The 17,557-nt window shown below is 38.8% G+C and overlaps 1 protein-coding gene across 8 annotated transcripts in view; it reads left to right on the top strand.

Annotated features, from left to right (window-relative positions):
- Positions 1-17,557, top strand: part of DLC1 (DLC1 Rho GTPase activating protein) — a 527,425-nt gene that overhangs the window by 427,928 nt on the left and 81,940 nt on the right. For 3 of the 8 annotated variants that reach the window (XM_063606662.1, XM_063606661.1, XM_055116287.2), the window contains one exon: positions 1-17,557. This exon is cut by the window's left edge. The exons of the other annotated variants lie outside the window; for them this stretch is intronic. The gene's annotated coding sequence lies outside the window, so the exon portion shown is untranslated. 8 annotated transcript variants of the gene reach the window in all.

The raw sequence follows: 17,557 nt of genomic DNA, 5'->3' as shown, positions 1-17,557 counted from the left end.
GAGGCATCACGCTGCCTGACTTCAAACTATACTACAAGGCTACAGTAACCAAAACAGCATGGTACTGGTACCAAAACAGAGATATAGACCAATGGAACAGAACAGAGGCCTCAGAAATAACACCACACATCTACAACCATCTGATCTTTGACAAACCTGACAAAAACAAGAAATGGGGAAAAGATTCCCTATTTAATAAATGGTGCTGGGAAAACTGGCTAGCCATATGTAGAAAGCTGAAACTGGATCCCTTCCTTACACCTTGTACAAAAATTAATTCAAGGTGGATTAAAAGTTTGAATGTTAGACCTAAAACCATAAAAACCCTAGATGAAAACCTAGGCAATACCATTCAGGACATAGGCACAGGCAAGGATTTTATGACTAAAACACCAAAAGCAAAGGCAACAAAAGCCAAAATAGACAAACGGGATCTAATTAAACTAAAGAGCTTCTGCACAGCAAAAGAAACTACCATCAGAGTGAACAGGCAACCTACAGAATGGGAGAAAATTTTTGCAATCTACCCATCTGAATCTACAAAGAACTCAAACGAATTTACAAGAAAAAAAAAGAAAAAACCCTATCAAAAAGTGGGCAAAGGATATGAACAAACAGTTCTCAAAAGAAGACATCTATGCAGCCAACAGACACATGAAAAAATGCTCATCGTCCCTGGTCATCAGAGAAATACAAATCAAAACCACAATGAGATACCATCTCACACCAGTTAGAATGGAAATCATTAAAAAGTCAGGAAACAACAGGTGCTGGAGAAGACGTGGAGAAATAAGAACACTTTTACACTGTTGGTGAGAGTATAAATTAGTTCCACCATTGTGGAAGATGGTGTGGTGATTCCTCGAGGATCTAGAACTAGAATTACCATTTGACCCCAAAATCCCATTACTGGGTAAATACCCAAAGGATTATAAATCATGCTACTATAAAGACACATGTACATGTATGTTTACTGCAGCACTATTCACAATAGCAAAGACTTGGAACCAACCCAAATGTTCATCAATGATAGACTGGATTAAGAAAATGTGGCACATACATACCATGGAATACTACGCAACCATAAAAAAGGATGAGTTCATGTCCCTTGCAGGGACATGGATGAAGCTGGAAACCATCATTCTCAGCAAACTATCACAAGGACAGAAAACCAAACACCACATGTTCTCACTCATAGGTGGGAATTGAACAATGAGATCACTTAGACACAAGGTGGGAAACATCACACACCGGGACCGGTCATGGGGTGGGGGGCTGGGGGAGGGATAGCATTAGGAGAAATACCTAATGTAAATGACGAGTTGATAGGTGCAGCAAAGCAACATGGCCCATGTATACTTATGTATCAAACCTGCACGTTGTGCACATATACCCTAGAACTTAAAGTATTACTAAAAAAAGAAAAAAGAAAGAAAGAAAAAAAAAAAGAAATACAGCCACCTGAGACAGTGACAATTGAGTAAAGATGTGAAGGCTGAGGCAGCAGCCATGTGCTTGCTAGAGGAAGAGCTTTCCAAGTAGAGCAAACAGTAAGTGCAAAGGTTTTGGAGTGAGAGCAAATCTCAGGTCCCTTTTGTTCCTGGGTTTCTTTTCAAGAAACAACAAGGGGGACACCATGGGAATAGGAGAGAATGAGGAAAGGGCAGTTGGAGAAAAGGCCAGAAAGGTGACAGAAGGGATATTGGTAGATACATATATATTTGAATTAAGATAGGACCTTTTTGCGGATAAATTTCAAAATAGATATCTTCAACAGAAAAAAAAAAAGGAACATTATATGTCAAGCGCTAAATAGTGAAACCAATGAGTAAGAAGTAGAAATTCTGAATGAGAAAATAAAAATTAAAAATTGATTCTCATATATACTTTAGGTCTGATAGTAAAAATTAGGATTTACCTATTTGAGACAACTCTCTATTTTCAATATTTAAAGGAGGCAGATGTTATATTTTTGGAAACTTAACTTCATGTGATGGTTTTGGTTTTAATTGAACTCTTACTGAGAAAATGGTGAATATAGGATTATATAGGCATGTTAAGGACTGAGATTAGTTGTACAATGAATAAAGAAGTTGAAGTGGGTGTTCATGTGTGATTACATTGATTTAGTGACCAGTTCTACATGATGCACTGTAAGAAACTCCTAAATTCAACATGATGCTTCTCGGTGAAAGTTATTGCCAAAATTGTGTTCTTTCTACCCGTGGTCTATTGTACATTGGCTTCTTCAAGTGCTTAGTTTGGGATTTATAATAATTAACCTTTATAAGAACTAACCTTTTGATTTTTCACAGTGTCTGGCTTAAGCAGGCTATGAACTTAGAGTACTAAAGACAATCTAACTAATGTTTCTTTGATATTTGGGATGTGATATATAAGCCATTGTGCTGTGTGACACACACAAAAAAGGTGCTTCCCTTCAAGGGCTAATGATCAAGTGGATAAGAGAGATACATATACAACTAATAAAACTTCATAAGTAATGGAGTAAATGCTTTAACAGCAGTAAAGACGAAACACAATGGAAGGGCCAGGCAGGGAACAAGTAGTTTGACTGCACTAAAGACATTAAGTCTGCTTCCTTTCATGGGAAACTTGACATATGAATTAAGGGAGTAAAAGAATGTCTGTAAACACCATCTCCCTTGGATAAGTACCTGGATTGCTAATACTACATACGATTCCACCACAAGATCAAGGCTTACGTCTAGAGCAACCACTGATATCACAAAGCCAATGATGTGTTCAAGTTTTAAAGAGAATTAAATCAAATAGGCATACCAAGTATGCCTATTTGAAGAGGTAGCAATGCCTCAAGTATTCCCAGATGATTTTGATTAATTTCCCTCATTCCTTCTCTCCTGAGTCCAGATATCCCCAGCATTGATTTATTCCCAAATACTATCTCCATTTTTATATAATATATAGTTTAATATCTATTTCTTTATTGGTTAAATGTCTTTCTCTGCCTCTGGTAATTAGCTTCCTGGGGTGTTTTGTGTGTGTGTTTGTTTTTGTTTTTTTGAGACTGAGTCTTGCACTGTGGCCCAGGCTGGAATGCAGTGGTATAATCAGTGCTCACTGGCCCCAACCTCCTGGGCTCAAGCAATCCTCCTACCTCAGCCTCCCAAATAGCTGGGACTACAGGTGTGAGCTACCACGCCCAGCTAATTTCTATATTTTTTGTTGAGACAGGGTTTCTCCACATTACCCAGGCTGGTCTCAAACTCCTGAGCTCAAGCAATCTGTCTGCCTCAGCCTCCCAAAGTGCTGGGATTACAGGTGTGAGCCTCCGCAATCAGCCATTATCTTTATTAAAAAATATATATACAGTGCATGTGTAAGTGTACAGCCCGATAAATTTTTAGGGTTAGGGTTAAATGAACATACCTCTTTAACTAAAACCCACATCAAGAAACAAAACATTACCAACCAACTCTGCAGATGATCCCTTCCTGCCCCACCCCCCACCTCCCAGTCACTACCACTACCTCCCACCAAGCCTCCTGATTTCTAACAGAAGAGATTCGTTCTGCTTTCACATAAATACAGTCATACAGTGCACACTATTTTGCATCTGTATTCCCTCACTGTTATACTCATGAAATTCTTCATATTATTTTGCAAAGTTGAAGCATGTCTGTTTTCATCATTCTGTAGCATTCTATTGTATTGCTCTACTACAATTTATCTGTTCTACTGTTGATGGGCATTTGTATCATTTTCAGTCTGAAGCTATTATAGATAATGCTGAAATGAGCATTTCAATACATGTCTTTTGGTGAACAAATCTACACATTTCTATTTGGTAAATTGGTATTTGGTGTATATTTGGTAGAATTGCCATATCACAGGTGATACTTCCAAGTAATTTTCCAAACTGTACTTATTTATACTCCTACTAGAAGTTTATAAGAGTTTCATTTGCTCCACATCCAACTCTTGGTGTTTTCCATCTGTTTCATTTTAGCCATTCTGGAGGATATGTAGAGGATTATCTGTCTTTTTTCTACTGATTTTTAGGAGTTCTTTATAAATTAGGGATACGAAACCATTGTTGATTATATGTTTTGCAAAAAAAAAACCTTCTTCCACTCTCTTAATGGTGTCTTTGGATGTATAGAAGTTAATATAGAACAGTTATCTTTTTTTTTTTTTTTTTTTTTTTGAGACAGAGTCTCACTCTGTCGCCCAGGCTGGAGTCCCAGTGGTGCAATCTCGGCTCACTGCAAGCTCTGCCTCCCGGGTTCACGCCATTCTCCTGCCTCAGCCTCCTGAGTAGGTGGAACTAGAAAGAACTACAGGCGCCCGCCACCACGCCTGGCTAATTTTTTGTATTTTTAGTAGAGACGGAGTTTCACTGTGTTGGCCAGGATGGTCTTCATCTCCTGACCTTGTGATCCACCCGTCATGGCCTCCCGAAGTGCTGGGATTACAGGCGTGAGCCACCGCGCCCGGCCTATTTTTCTTGTATCATAGTTTTTTTGGGGGGTTGCCTTTTGGGTTGTCTATGAAGACTTTGGCCATCCCCAGGTCAGGAGTGAGTTCTACTTTTCCTCTAAAAGGTGTATTGTTTACTTTTCACTTCTAGATCTGCAATTCATTGAATTGATTTTTTAAAAATCGATGATGTGAGGTTGTTTTTCCCTATACAGATATATGATTGACCCAGAACCATTTTACTGTAACAGGGAATTATTTTTAATTCATTTAAAATGTATTAGAGCTACTGAAATAAGAATCAAATATATCTTATTATCTTAAATATTTCCTATAATCTGAAATCTTAGTTTAAGTGCCAAGTCCACTTTATTTTGGGGTCTAACACAAATTTCCAACAAATATGGAAAGAATAAGAGAAGAAATAAGTTTATTTCACTACTATTAATCTATTATCCAAATATTAAATTGGAATAGTTCCACCTGATTCGGCATTTTCGATTCTGTCCAGGTGTAGCACTGGTTTTTACATGATTCTCTGTCCAAGAACCAAAATTTTTTCTGGTTACACTCATGATTGGAATACTATCTGAAATATAAAAAAGCAAAAATGAATAGAAATATTGGCATTTTTGCCCTAGATTACAATTTCATTTGCAGACCTCGCCATTGCTGTATGTTATGCCCTTCAAATTCCACTCGAAAGAGTGGTTGTTTTGTAATGCATATATCAATAAACCACTTAACCCAAGTGTATTACCACATCTCTTATGCAGGAATGTGAGGGAAGTAAGATTGAAGACTATGCACTTGTGAAATTCTATAAACAATACACTCAGTTTGCTGAGAAGTGCTATATTTAAATAACATAAGGGTTCTTTTAGTTCTCTATAGTTCCTGGAATTACAAAAACAATGAAAAATTTCATTTCTGAAAGTAAATAGATGACATATAGAAAACTAATGACATATCATTAATATCTAGTTTTTCTATAAAAATTGACACTTTTTAGCACAATAGAAAAGAGATAAAATACATTATGAAGTTTCACAAGACCCAAGAAACCCCCCAAAAATTGTTCCTAAAACAAAACTTCGTCTCTCATCATTCAGAGACAGTAGACTCAGTGGCTGATATATCATTGTCCCATAATATTTGGTTCTGTTCTGACAATCAACTATAAACAATTAAAATTTTAAAAATTATGGGAGAGTTAAGAAATGTAAACACTTGGTTATATTATTATAAGAAACCTATGATTAGATAGTTTAGATTAGATTCAAGATGGCAGCAGGGCTGTACCCCTTCCTGGAGGCTCTAGGGGAGAATTGTCTCCTTGCTGTTCCCAGCTCCTGGAAGCCGCCCACCATCCTTAGCTCACCTCCATCTTCAAAGCCAGCAACAGCCAGTTCTTCTCATATTGCTTTACTCTGACCTTGTCGTCTATCTCATTTGTTCACATGTAAGGACTCTTGTGATTACATTGGGCCCACCTAGATAATCCAGGACAATCTCCATATTTGAAGGTCAGCAGATTAGCAAATTTAATTCTATCTGCTACCTTCATTCTTCATTGCCGTGTAACATAACATGTCCATAGGCTCCTGGGATTAGGATATGGTCATTGTCACTGGGGAGCTGGGGCTGTGGGTGTGCATTAATCTACCTACCACGACTACCTTTTTTTAATCAAAAAGAGAGGGTTTTGTGTGTTTGTTTGTTTGAGATGGAGTCTCTCTCTGTCGCCCAGGCTGGAGTGCAGTGGCACAATCTTGGCTCACTGCAAGCTCCACCTGCCGGGTTCACACCATTCTCCTGCCTCAGCCTCCAGAGTAGCTGGGACTACAGGCACCTGCTGCCACTCCCAGCTAATCTTTTGTATTTTTTAATAGAGACGGGGTTTCACCATGTTAGCCAGGATAATCTCGATCTCCTGACCTTGTGATCCACCCACCTCGGCCTCCCAAAGTGCTGGGATTACAGGAGTGAACCACCACACCCGGACAAAAGAGAGTTTTTATTAGAAGGCAATTTTCATCCCTCTATCAAGAATTTAAATCACTTATTTCATTTCTTTTCCCTAGAGGAAATGGAGAAGAAATGAAAAATGTAATAAAAATTTGCTTTAGAATCCATAAAATCAAACCAGGTCCTGACCTGATTATAATATATTTTATGTTTCTGAAATAAAAAAAGAAGTTTATATCCAGAAAAGCAAAGCATGATCCTAGAAATGTAATTTAATAAAGATACTAGGCAGTGAAATTTGTTGAAATTTGTGTCCAAAAAGTAGATAAATTATTCTCCATTTACAATAAAGATGTGCTACATACTATATGACTCTGTTTATATAACATTCTGTAAATGAAAAAATTATAGAAATGAAGAACAGATAAGTGTTTGCAGGGACTGGAGAAGGAGAGGGAAGCTGTGACCAGGAAGGAAAGCAAGAGGGAGTTCCACTTTGGTGAGAGAACAGTTCTGTATCATGATTGTGCTGCCATGACAGCTATAGGAATATATATATACATGTATTAAGCATGTCATAGAATTATCTACCAAGACAAGAAAAAAGAAGAACATGCAAAATTTGGTAAAATCTGACTCAAGTGTGCAGTCTATTAGTTAATTGTATTATGCCAGTCAATTTCTTGGTTTTGATAGTGCACATTGAGAGAAGTTGAGTGATTGGTGTACTACTTTTGCAACTTTTTGTGAGTCTATAGAGTTATTTTTTTAAGTTGAATTTTAAAATATGTGTTTAAAAAACAAGACAGAAATGAGAGCACAGACAGACGGTTAAAAGTTGAAAATGAGCACTTAAACATCTATCTGCAATGTTTAAGGTAGAAAAGGTGAACTTTCAGATTCAGTGCTATTTCTATCAAACTACAAATGTCATTTTTCACAAAATTAGAAAAAAACTACTCAAAACTTCATATCAAACCAAAAACGAGCCTGAATAGCAAAAATAATCCTAAGCAAAAAAAAAAAAAAAGCTGGAGGCATCACATTACCCAACTTCAAACTATATTATAAAGCTACAGTAGCCAAAACCACATGGTACTGGTGCAAAAATAAACACAGACCAATGGAACATAATAGAGAACCCAGAAATAAAACTGCATACCCACACCATCTGACCTTCAACAAAGTAGACAAAAGCAAGCAATTGGGATAGGGACTCTCTGTTCAATAAGTAGTGCTGGGATAACTGGCTAGCCGTATGCAAAAGAATGGACCCCTACCTTTCACTATATTCAAAAATTAACTGAAGATGGATTAAAGGCTTAAATGTAAGACTTTAAACTATAAAAATCCTAGAAGAAAACCTAGGAAATACCATTCTGAGTATCAATTCTTTGCCTTGGCAAAGAATTTATGACTAAGTCCTCAAAATCAATTGCAACAAAACCAAAAATTGACAGGTGGTACCTAATTAAACAGAAGAACTTCTGCACAGCAAAAAAAAATTATCAATGGAGTAAACAACCTACAGAATGGGAGAAAATATTCCTGAACTCTGCATCTGACAAAGGTCTAATATGCAGAATCTATAAGGAACTTAAGTCAGCAAGCAAAAAACATACAACCCCAGTAAAAAGTGGGAAAAGGACATGAACAGATGCCTCTTAAAGGAAGACATACAAGCAGCCAACAAACATATAAAAATGCTTATCATCACTAATCATCAGAGAAATGCAAATCAAAACCACAAGAAGATACCATCTCACAGCAGTCAGAATGGCTATCATTAAAAGGTCAAAAAGATAACAGATGCTGGCGAGGCTGCAGAGAAAAGGAAACACTTAGACAATGTTGGTAGGAATGTACCTTAGTTCAGCCACTGCAGAAATCGGTTTGGAGATTTCTCAAAGAACTAAAAATAGAACTACCATTCAACCCAGCAATCCCACTACTGGGTATATACCCAGAGGAAAATAAATCATTCTATCAAAAAAACACACGCACTTGTATGTTCATAACAGCACTGCTCACAACAGCAAAGACATAGAATCAACCTAGGTGCTCATCAACAGTGGGTTGGATAAAGAAAATGTGGAACACATACACCATGGAGCAGTATGCAGCCTTAAGAAAGAAAGAAAGAAATCAAATCCTTTGCAGCAACATGGATGATGCAGCTGGAGGCCATTATCCTAAGTGAATTAATGCAGGAACAGAAAACCAAATACCACAGGTCCCCATTCATAAGTGGGCCCTAAACATTGGGTACATGTGGACGTAAAGGAACAACAGACACTGGGGACTATAATAGGGGGAAGAGTGAAGGAGGGAAACAAGGGCTGAGAAATGACCTATTGGATACTATGTTCACTACCTGGGTGATGGGATCATTCATACCCCAAACCTCAGCATCATGCAATATACCCAGGTAACAAATCTGCACACGTACCTCCCAAATCTAAAATAAAATATGAGATTTAAAAAAGAAAAAATGGGCTAATTATGATTTAATATTTGGTAGAGACATGGGCCAGGTAAATTAGTAAAAGATCCAAAAATTCATTCCAACTCTCAAACCATTCCAAATCTGTAGTTTTATATGTAGTTCTAATTCAAGCAACTAAATAGTTTTATCCTTAATTTAGTAGCGGAAAAAAGGGAGCAGAACAGGCCGGGCGCGGTGGCTCAAGCCTGTAATCTCAGCACTTTGGAAGGCCAAGGTGGGCGGATCATGAGGTCAGGAAATCGAGGCCATTCTGGGCAACATGGTGAAACCCCGTCTCTGCTAAAAATACAAAAATTAGCAGGGCTTGGCAGTGCATGCCTGTAATCCCAGCTACTCGGAGGCTGAGGCAGGAGAATCGCTTGAACCCGGGAGGCGGAGTTTGCTGTGAGCAGAGATCGCGCCACTGCGCTCCAGCCTGGAGACAGAGCAAGACTCCGTAACAAAAAAAAAAAAAAAAAAAAAAAAAAGGGCAGAACAAAGAAAGAAGCATTATTTGGTTTCCATAGAAGCATCAAAAGTTAAATAATGAGACTGCTCTCGAAATGAAGAAAATATAGAAAGCTTAAATTCCCACCCCACGTGAGCTCTGAAGAGACCTGGATCCTGCCCAGAGGAGACTTTCCTCCACTGGTTTGCAAGAAGCCAAACCTCTCATGGGGAACTTTAAAAATAGGGCTCAAACGTTTGTCTACTTCAAGCTATTCAAGATAATTCCATAAAGCATCTTTCAAAAATATGTTAAGTTTAAGATATGGGTGTTCACTCTGATTCAAGAAATTTCAAAACAGTCATCCTAACTGTGCCGGGACAAAATGCTGTATCAATGATCATTACACATAGAGAAAAGAAAACATTTTATACACCCTAATGACTTTTTGGTTACCCAGTAAGGGTCTGTAATCAGAGAAGCAGCAACATCAACTAAAGAAAGATGGAGACGCAGCAAAAATTAATGGCAGACAAGGAACTTGGGATGAGAGTAAGCTAGGATTTGATAAATGAATCTTGCAGCCTCTGGAAGATTTTGAGAGCTGATTCCCACGTTCCTTTTGATAGAGGACTTTAAAATCTCCTGTTAGATCAGTGAAGCTACTGAGGAATAGAACTTCCATTTTCTGATACTGAAACAGAAACAACCACACAAATCTATATTCAAAGCTTGTTAAAAACAGTACATGCTCCTAACTGAAATCTGGCAAGTTCAAATCCCCATCCTGCCACTTACTGTGTGAGTTGAGGAAGTCTCCAAAATAAACTGAGTCTAAATTGCAGCATTAGTAAAAGGGAATTATAATAATGGTTAACATTTATTGAAGGGTTGCTATGTTCCAAGCCTTGATCTGAGTTTATGTATATGGATTCATTTAATAACACTTATTGAAATCCTACTACTTACCTCACAGGAAATGATCAAATGTGAGGGATAAATGAGCTACAGAGTGTAAAAAACCCAGCACTATGTGTGTCTGAAACATACAAGATACTAAATACTTGTTGGCTTCCTTTCTTTGGTTTTTCTTTTTTGTAAGTTTCCCTTGCAGTGGCTTTAGTATTGAGGCTCCAGCTGGCCACACCCTATCAGGGGTCTCTGTTAGTGAGGTTGAAAATATAGCACTGAAGTATTTGCAGAAGCACCCATACAAGGCTAGCAGATAGCTCTTAAATAAATACCATTTTAATACTTCAGATTCCATCAATTAATTATAAAAATAGCTACCCCCAAATGACATCTATAAAATGTGCTGTTATCATAAGAATAATGCCATATAGATGAAGCACAATTATTGCTCTTTTTGGTTATTATGATGATCAACTTTTTAATGGTAGTGATGGCATGTAGATATACTGATCTTCTTAGTCTTGGTTCTGAGCCCATTAACTAATTCTAAGCTCTGCTCTGCCATGGATGAGCATTCAGACACCTGTAGCAGTAGGATTCATTTGGAATTCACTTTAGAACCAAACTTCTCTTCCCTTCTCTCTCCAATTGACCCTCACCTAGGGCATTGCCTACACTGGAAACACTGACTTCCCCAAGGGTTTTGAGCCTCCAAGTACTCTAGCTATACCCTCCGCAAGGCCTTGATTAGATGTTATATATGTTCAGCTGTACACAGAAGTCCACTTTCTCCTCTGTGTAAACTACTTTTTAAAAGAAAGCATGGGCCGGGCATGGTGGTTCACACCTGTAATCCCAGCACTTTGGGAGGTCGAGGAGGGAGGATTGCTTGAGGCCAGGAGTTTGAGACCAGCCTGGACAACCCTTGTCTCTACAAAAAAGAAAATAAAAAATTAGTGGCGCATGGTGGCACACACCTGTAGTCCCACTAGTCAGGAAGCTGAGACAGGAGGATTGCTTCAGCCCAGGAGTTTGAAGCTACAGTGAGCTATGCACTCCAGTCTGGGTGACTGCACTCCAGTCTGAGTGACAGAGCAAGACCCTGTCACTAAATAAATAAAAGGAAGTAGGGCACCTACAGAAGCTCAGTGAGTTATTTTGGTCCCTAGTGAATTTGTGTCTATTAGAATTTTTTTTAATCATATGAGTTGAGAATAAGAATAAACAGGTTGACACAGCCTAAATGGCATACATCATAACATTCCTGAAAATTGCACTTAGTCCTTAATCAAAACCCTTGACACATTAATTCAGTAGCAACTCTTTCTTTCTTTCTTTCTTTCTTGCCCAAATCTCTAATTGCAACTAGAGGGGAGGAGGTATTCCCTTTTTTTCTGCTGCACTTTAAGATTACCAAATCTTTGATCAGTTTAGCAATTTAGTGTCTCTCCCTGATTCAGCATTTTCTGAGATAGCTCCACATACCATGTTCTAATAATCAGTAAACATGAGTTATATTTCTTAAATCAGAGCTTTGGTGACCCTCAGTCACAAAGTGGTCTCTTGAGGATTTCAATACTTTGAGCAAGATCATGCAAGGTTAGAGCTTTAGGCTAACTACCCAGGTTAAAAGCCCACGACTGAGAACACCTCTTCCATTCTTCTCACCAGACACCCTAAGTCACTCTATTCTTCTAGCATTAGATGTCTGGAAAATAATGTTAGCTCATATTTTCTGCAACACACATTATACAGAAACTTTTTTTTTTTTTTTTTTTGAGATGGAGTCTTGCTCTGTCTGTCGCCCAGGCTGGAGTGCAGTGGCGCGATCTCGGCTCACTGCAAGCTCCGCCTCCCTGGTTCACGCCATTCTCCTGCCTCAGCCTCCCGACTAGCTGGGACTACAGGTGCCCGCCACCATGCCCAGCTAATTTTTTGTATTTTTAGTAGGGACGGGGTTTCACCGTGTTGGCCAGGATGGTCTCGATTTCCTGACCTCATGATCCGCCCACCTTGGCCCCCCAAAGTGCTGGGATTACAGGCGTGAGCCACCGCGCCCGGCCCGGAAACACATTTTCAAAGTGCTTTTCTGAGATAAGTAATGTATGTCATTTATATGTTACTAATGTTCAATTCAGAAGACTACTATTAATTTCTAGTTGCTATGAAAGACTGTTTAATGGATTTTCTTCTCAATGATTGTGACTGCATTTTAAATAAGAGTTCTATTGTAATTACTGCATCAAGAACTCTTTGGCTCTTCAAATATTAAAGAACATATAGAAATGTATCCATCATAACATCTCCATCTCTAAAGAATTTTAGTATACATCAGCGGCCTTCTCTAGTATAGCATGTCTTAACAATTAGCCAAAAAATTATATGCTAAATAAACTTGAAATTAGCTTTATTTCATAAATCACAGAATTTTCGAGCTCAGGGGACCTAAAGCATGAAATATTCCTCTAAATTTTTTTATTTTTTTATTTTTTTGAGACAAGGTCTTGCTCTGTTGCCAGGCTGGAGTGCCACAGGGTGATCACAGCTCACTGCCACCTTGACCTCCCAGACTCAAGTGATCCTCCCATCTCAGCCTCCACAGTAGCTAACTGGAACTACAGGCATGAGCCACCACATCTGGCTTTTTTTTTTTTTTAGATGAGGTATTTCTATGTTGCCCATGCTGCTCTCAAACCCCTTGACCTTAAACAATCCCCCCACCTTGGCCTCCCAAAATGCTGGGATTACAGACTAGAGCCACTGGGCTCAGGCTCTCTTCCATGTTCTTAATCTCTTTCAGAATATAATAAAAGGCAATAACACCTGCAGACTTTTTAAAAAACAAAGTCCCGATTTAGACCACCTCTTTTATTTTTCAGATGGGAAAACTGAGTTTCCATAGATTAAGACTTGGCCAAAACCACAGAGCAAGTTCTAAGGCTCAAGGGTGAACTGAAACCTAAGTAACCCCTCACTTGACCAATAGTGGTTATTATTAGGAAAAAAAGCTGTTCTTTAGTGAATTTCTACTTTAAGCCAGGCAATATTTTGAGATATTTTATCCATATTAGCTCTAAAGTTACAAATGATAAAACCTTACAAGATAGGAATTATTTCCCCATTTTACAAAAACATTCACATTTGAGAGATTAAATAATTTTCCCACGTTCTCATATGTAATTCAACAAGAAAGCCAGGATTTAAATCCCTGAATATCCAAACTCCAAAGCAAAAACAACAACAACAAAACCCCACAGTATTACATTCAGGATAGTATCTTTCACTGAACATAGTTGATTCATCTGTAAGAAAGGAACAAACCAATCAAAGGTTAAAAATGAGTAATGTTGAGTAAGTTCTAACCTTGAGCTACATAGTAGTAAAGCCCCCAAATTTCCAAGTACCATATATCACATTTCCTTCTGATCCATAACAAGGTGAAGATGAAGATAGATGCCTATGTACTATTTATGGCTGAATAATAAACTTCACAGAAAATTCTAAATCATATTTCCTATACCCATGACCTTTTCTACAATGCAAAGAGGACTATGTGCTCCCCCTAACATTATGATAATAAATTAGACTCTTCTGTCCAACAGTCATAACCACAGGGTCACCATCAGGAAACACAGAATTCTAATCACCGACTTCATTTCCTGACTGCTGTGGGGAATTTTGACCGTTTTAGGAACACAGATAGATATAGCAACGAGAAGGTCACCCGTGTGTCCGTTTGACAGATCTAATGCCCGTCGATAATCGGTTTGGTGTGGACTTCACTTTGAATTTTAAACAGCAAATGCAAAACAGCAAATTGTTTCTCCTTATTCCATGGGGAAGATCAAAAGGAGCCTTATCTGGACTAGAGACAGTTTATTTCCATCTCAGAACAAAAGACAAAAGATACTGTGTCTTTTCCTTTCCTCTGAGTTCCTTTCCACTCCCTTTCCTGATTGGCAGTAATATCCTGACCATTAATCTATGTATTTTAAGCATAAAATCAATTTCTGGGACTTGTCTCGTTTATTTTCATAACAGGAACAATGGAAATAGCACCAAGTTGCTACTGAGAGTAAAAGAGATTTAAAATACTGTGTTAGGCTCTCCTTTCAGACACATGATGATATGAGGAACTGAAGTACAACTGGAACGAGATCTAGATACAGACCTAGAGCTCTGGGAAGAATAATTTCATTTAGGAAAATATTGGTCCTTCCTCTCATTAAAATTTTGAGAATCCAGCCAATAATCAAATTTATAAACTTCTTTCTCGGGAAGCCATTCTAATCTAAAGGCTATTTGTGCTTTCTTCTTCACTCAGTCAAAGCCTTAGAGATAGACGTTTTATGTCTTAGAAGTGGCCTCATAAGAAAGATAAGAAATGGAGAACAAGTACAGCGTGGCTGCACTATTAGAGACATCACTGTGGCTTAGAGAGGCCAATCTGAGACAACATCTAGCCTGATTCTTTATATGCAAAAGCTTAATTTCCCTAAGAACACAGAAAATGAAAAAAACATGCAGATTTATTTTTTAAGAACACTCTAAAGGGACTAAGTATTAATAAATGGTACTTGGTGTACATTGTCAGTCATAGAAGGCCAATTGTATGATTGAGTGGTCTAAAAATAAGTTTAGTTTTTGTTTTTGTTTTAAATTGCGGTTTAATAAAATAACAAATGTGAGTTATACTTCCCAGTTGGAGTTACTTAAGGCTAAAATAATACATGCAGGTAATGCCATTTGCAAGACTGTATGGATCAAATAAATACTGTTTTGTGGGACTCCGCCCAGAATTAAGTGACTGATCCAATGAGAATTGTTATTAGAAATTCATTCTCATTTTGAGAATCCATCCAATATTCAAATTAACAAATTTTGTAGCTGTGCAGGTGCCTTTCACATAGCAAGGCTGTGCTCTTCCCGGGATCTGTACTCTGATTTCAGGCGTCACCCATCAAGCCACAAAGAGCCACAAATAGCAGCTTTGAGACCTGGTAGATAAAATACCGAGGTTTCCCCACTGAGAAGCCATTCAGTTTTAATCCATAATCCCCAGGGAAATGAGGGAAAGGACCTTGGCTAAATCCAAAAGGAGGCATGGTCCAGATCACACACATAATATATGTAATTCTGTGTAATCAGAGTCGCTTACTAAAGAGTCCCCAAATCCCTCATATGAAGATTAAGTTCCCTTGCAAGCTTTCAGAAAGGGCAATTAGACTTAAGAACATAGGAAATGTTAAGACAAAAGGAGACTTGAGCAGAGTCAACTTTAGTTAGTATTTGTGCCTTTCACGCCCTTAACTCCCTTTGTAACCATTTTCTGAATTATCTTCTTGCTGAGTGTTTACCCTAGAATGTACACAGGTTGTTTCCACTAGAAAAGGTATTTTGTTCATTTCCTCTAGTTGCGTAGTTCAGCTCAATATATACTAGGGCCTTTTTCATGTTCATTCAGAATTCAATCCATTTTCTGGGTTTTGTTTCCTTTGAAAGGAGATGAACTAGGCAAAATTTTTCTAACCCCGCTTTCTTCGTTTTCATCATAGGGAAATGGGTCCATCTCTCAGGAAGCTTCTTTTTCTGCCACCACCAAAAAAATAAGGTATTTTCTCCAGGGCCACAGGGCACCAATTCCCAGCGTCCTCTAAACTCACCTCTCAGGCCCCACCTACGTCCCAGCACCTGCAGTCTTTCTCCCCCATAGCTGGACTTAGTATGAACTGGGATTATTAAACGCTTTCAAACAGCCAGATACATGATCAGAGGTGTGTCTAAAAAATATATTCAGCAGTTTAAATAAGTTGGCTTATTTAATCCATTTAGGTAAGTTTGACTTATTCAATCAGTTTAAATAAGATGGCTTAAAGAGAAATCGGGCCTGGAGCCACGGTTTATGCCTGTAATTCCAGCACTTTGGGAGGCCACAGCGGGTGGATCACTTGAGTTCGAGGCCAGCCTGGCCAACATGGTGAAACCCCATCTCTACTAAAAATGCAAAAATTAGCCAGGTGTGGTGGCACACACCTGTAATCCCAGCTACTTGGGAGGTTGAGGCAGGAGAATAGCTTCAACCCGGGAGGCAGAGGTTGCAGTGAGCTGAGATTATGCTGCTGTACTCCAGCCTGGGATACAGAGCAGACCCCATCTAAAAAAATAAATAAATAAATGAGAGAAAGAAAAAAAAATCAAACACGAAGTGATTAGTTAATGGTCCATAGCCCTGATCAAAAGGAATGATGGCCTGAATTAGGGTAATGGCAGGAGCAACGGCAGACACACTGCAGAGAGAAAATGTGCTGGGCTTTGGAAATCATCAGCATTAGGGGAACAGAATCAGTATGTGGTCAAAAAAGATGCCAGGGTTCTGAGCCTGTGAACGGGGATGGCATCCTGTCATTAAGGAAACACCAACAGGAAAGATGGTGAGCTTCATTGGGAATAAGTTTTGTGGCCATATACTTTAAGATGTGGAAATACAACCTCTTTCCAGTCCCTCTGGCCCCCAGTGGTGGAATTAGTGACATAGTATCGACTACTGTACCCCTAGGAGGAGTCATATCAGTGACCCTGGATTAAACACTTTCCCAGATCTGCCCTTCTGGACTCATCTAGCCATCTGAGTGACACGATCCAGAGAGCCAATATATGGGTCTGTGCTTGAGGAAACTGACCCAAGGAAGCCATTCACCCTACTGCTAGTCAAGGCCACAAGACTGAGTGGAAAGAGAACCATTGCCACTCATGTGTGGTCGGCCCTTTTCACCAGAGTAGGGGAATACAGGAAGGTGTAGAGGCCGATGTTTTGATTGGAGCGTCCACTGCTCTGGCTATACTCTTCAGGAAAATGTAGTTGAAGGAGCAGCTGTTTAAGATTTCAGGGATCCTGGCCAAATCTTTCCAAAAGAGCTATAGCAAACAGAAATCCTGGCCAAGTGTCTGCCTTCAGCACTAACAGCATTGTGTTAGAGATGGAACAGAGCGTGAAAGTACGGACCATGAGGTGACTGTTGCAACTTTGGGACTGGAGCACTTTATGTCAAGCTCAGAATGTCTCCAGCAATGCAAAAATATTGCTGCTCAGTCCACGTGTCATTTACCTACCAGCTACCCTTTCCGTGTGTCATGCGAAAACCTCTTCAAATTCCTTGCCTACTTATTCCCTTTCTGAAGTAGGCCACTTACCTTTCTTTCATCTCCTTCTTTCTTTTAATTGAACACTTAGAATCTCATTAAGACTACTGTATAAAGTGGGATTGCTAGATCTAGCAAACAAA

Source organism: Pan paniscus, chromosome 7 (genome assembly GCF_029289425.2).
Source record: "Pan paniscus chromosome 7, NHGRI_mPanPan1-v2.0_pri, whole genome shotgun sequence".
NCBI lineage: Eukaryota > Metazoa > Chordata > Mammalia > Primates > Hominidae > Pan > Pan paniscus.
The sequence above is the reverse complement of the archived record's forward strand: the minus strand, read 5'-3'. Positions and strand labels throughout refer to the sequence as shown.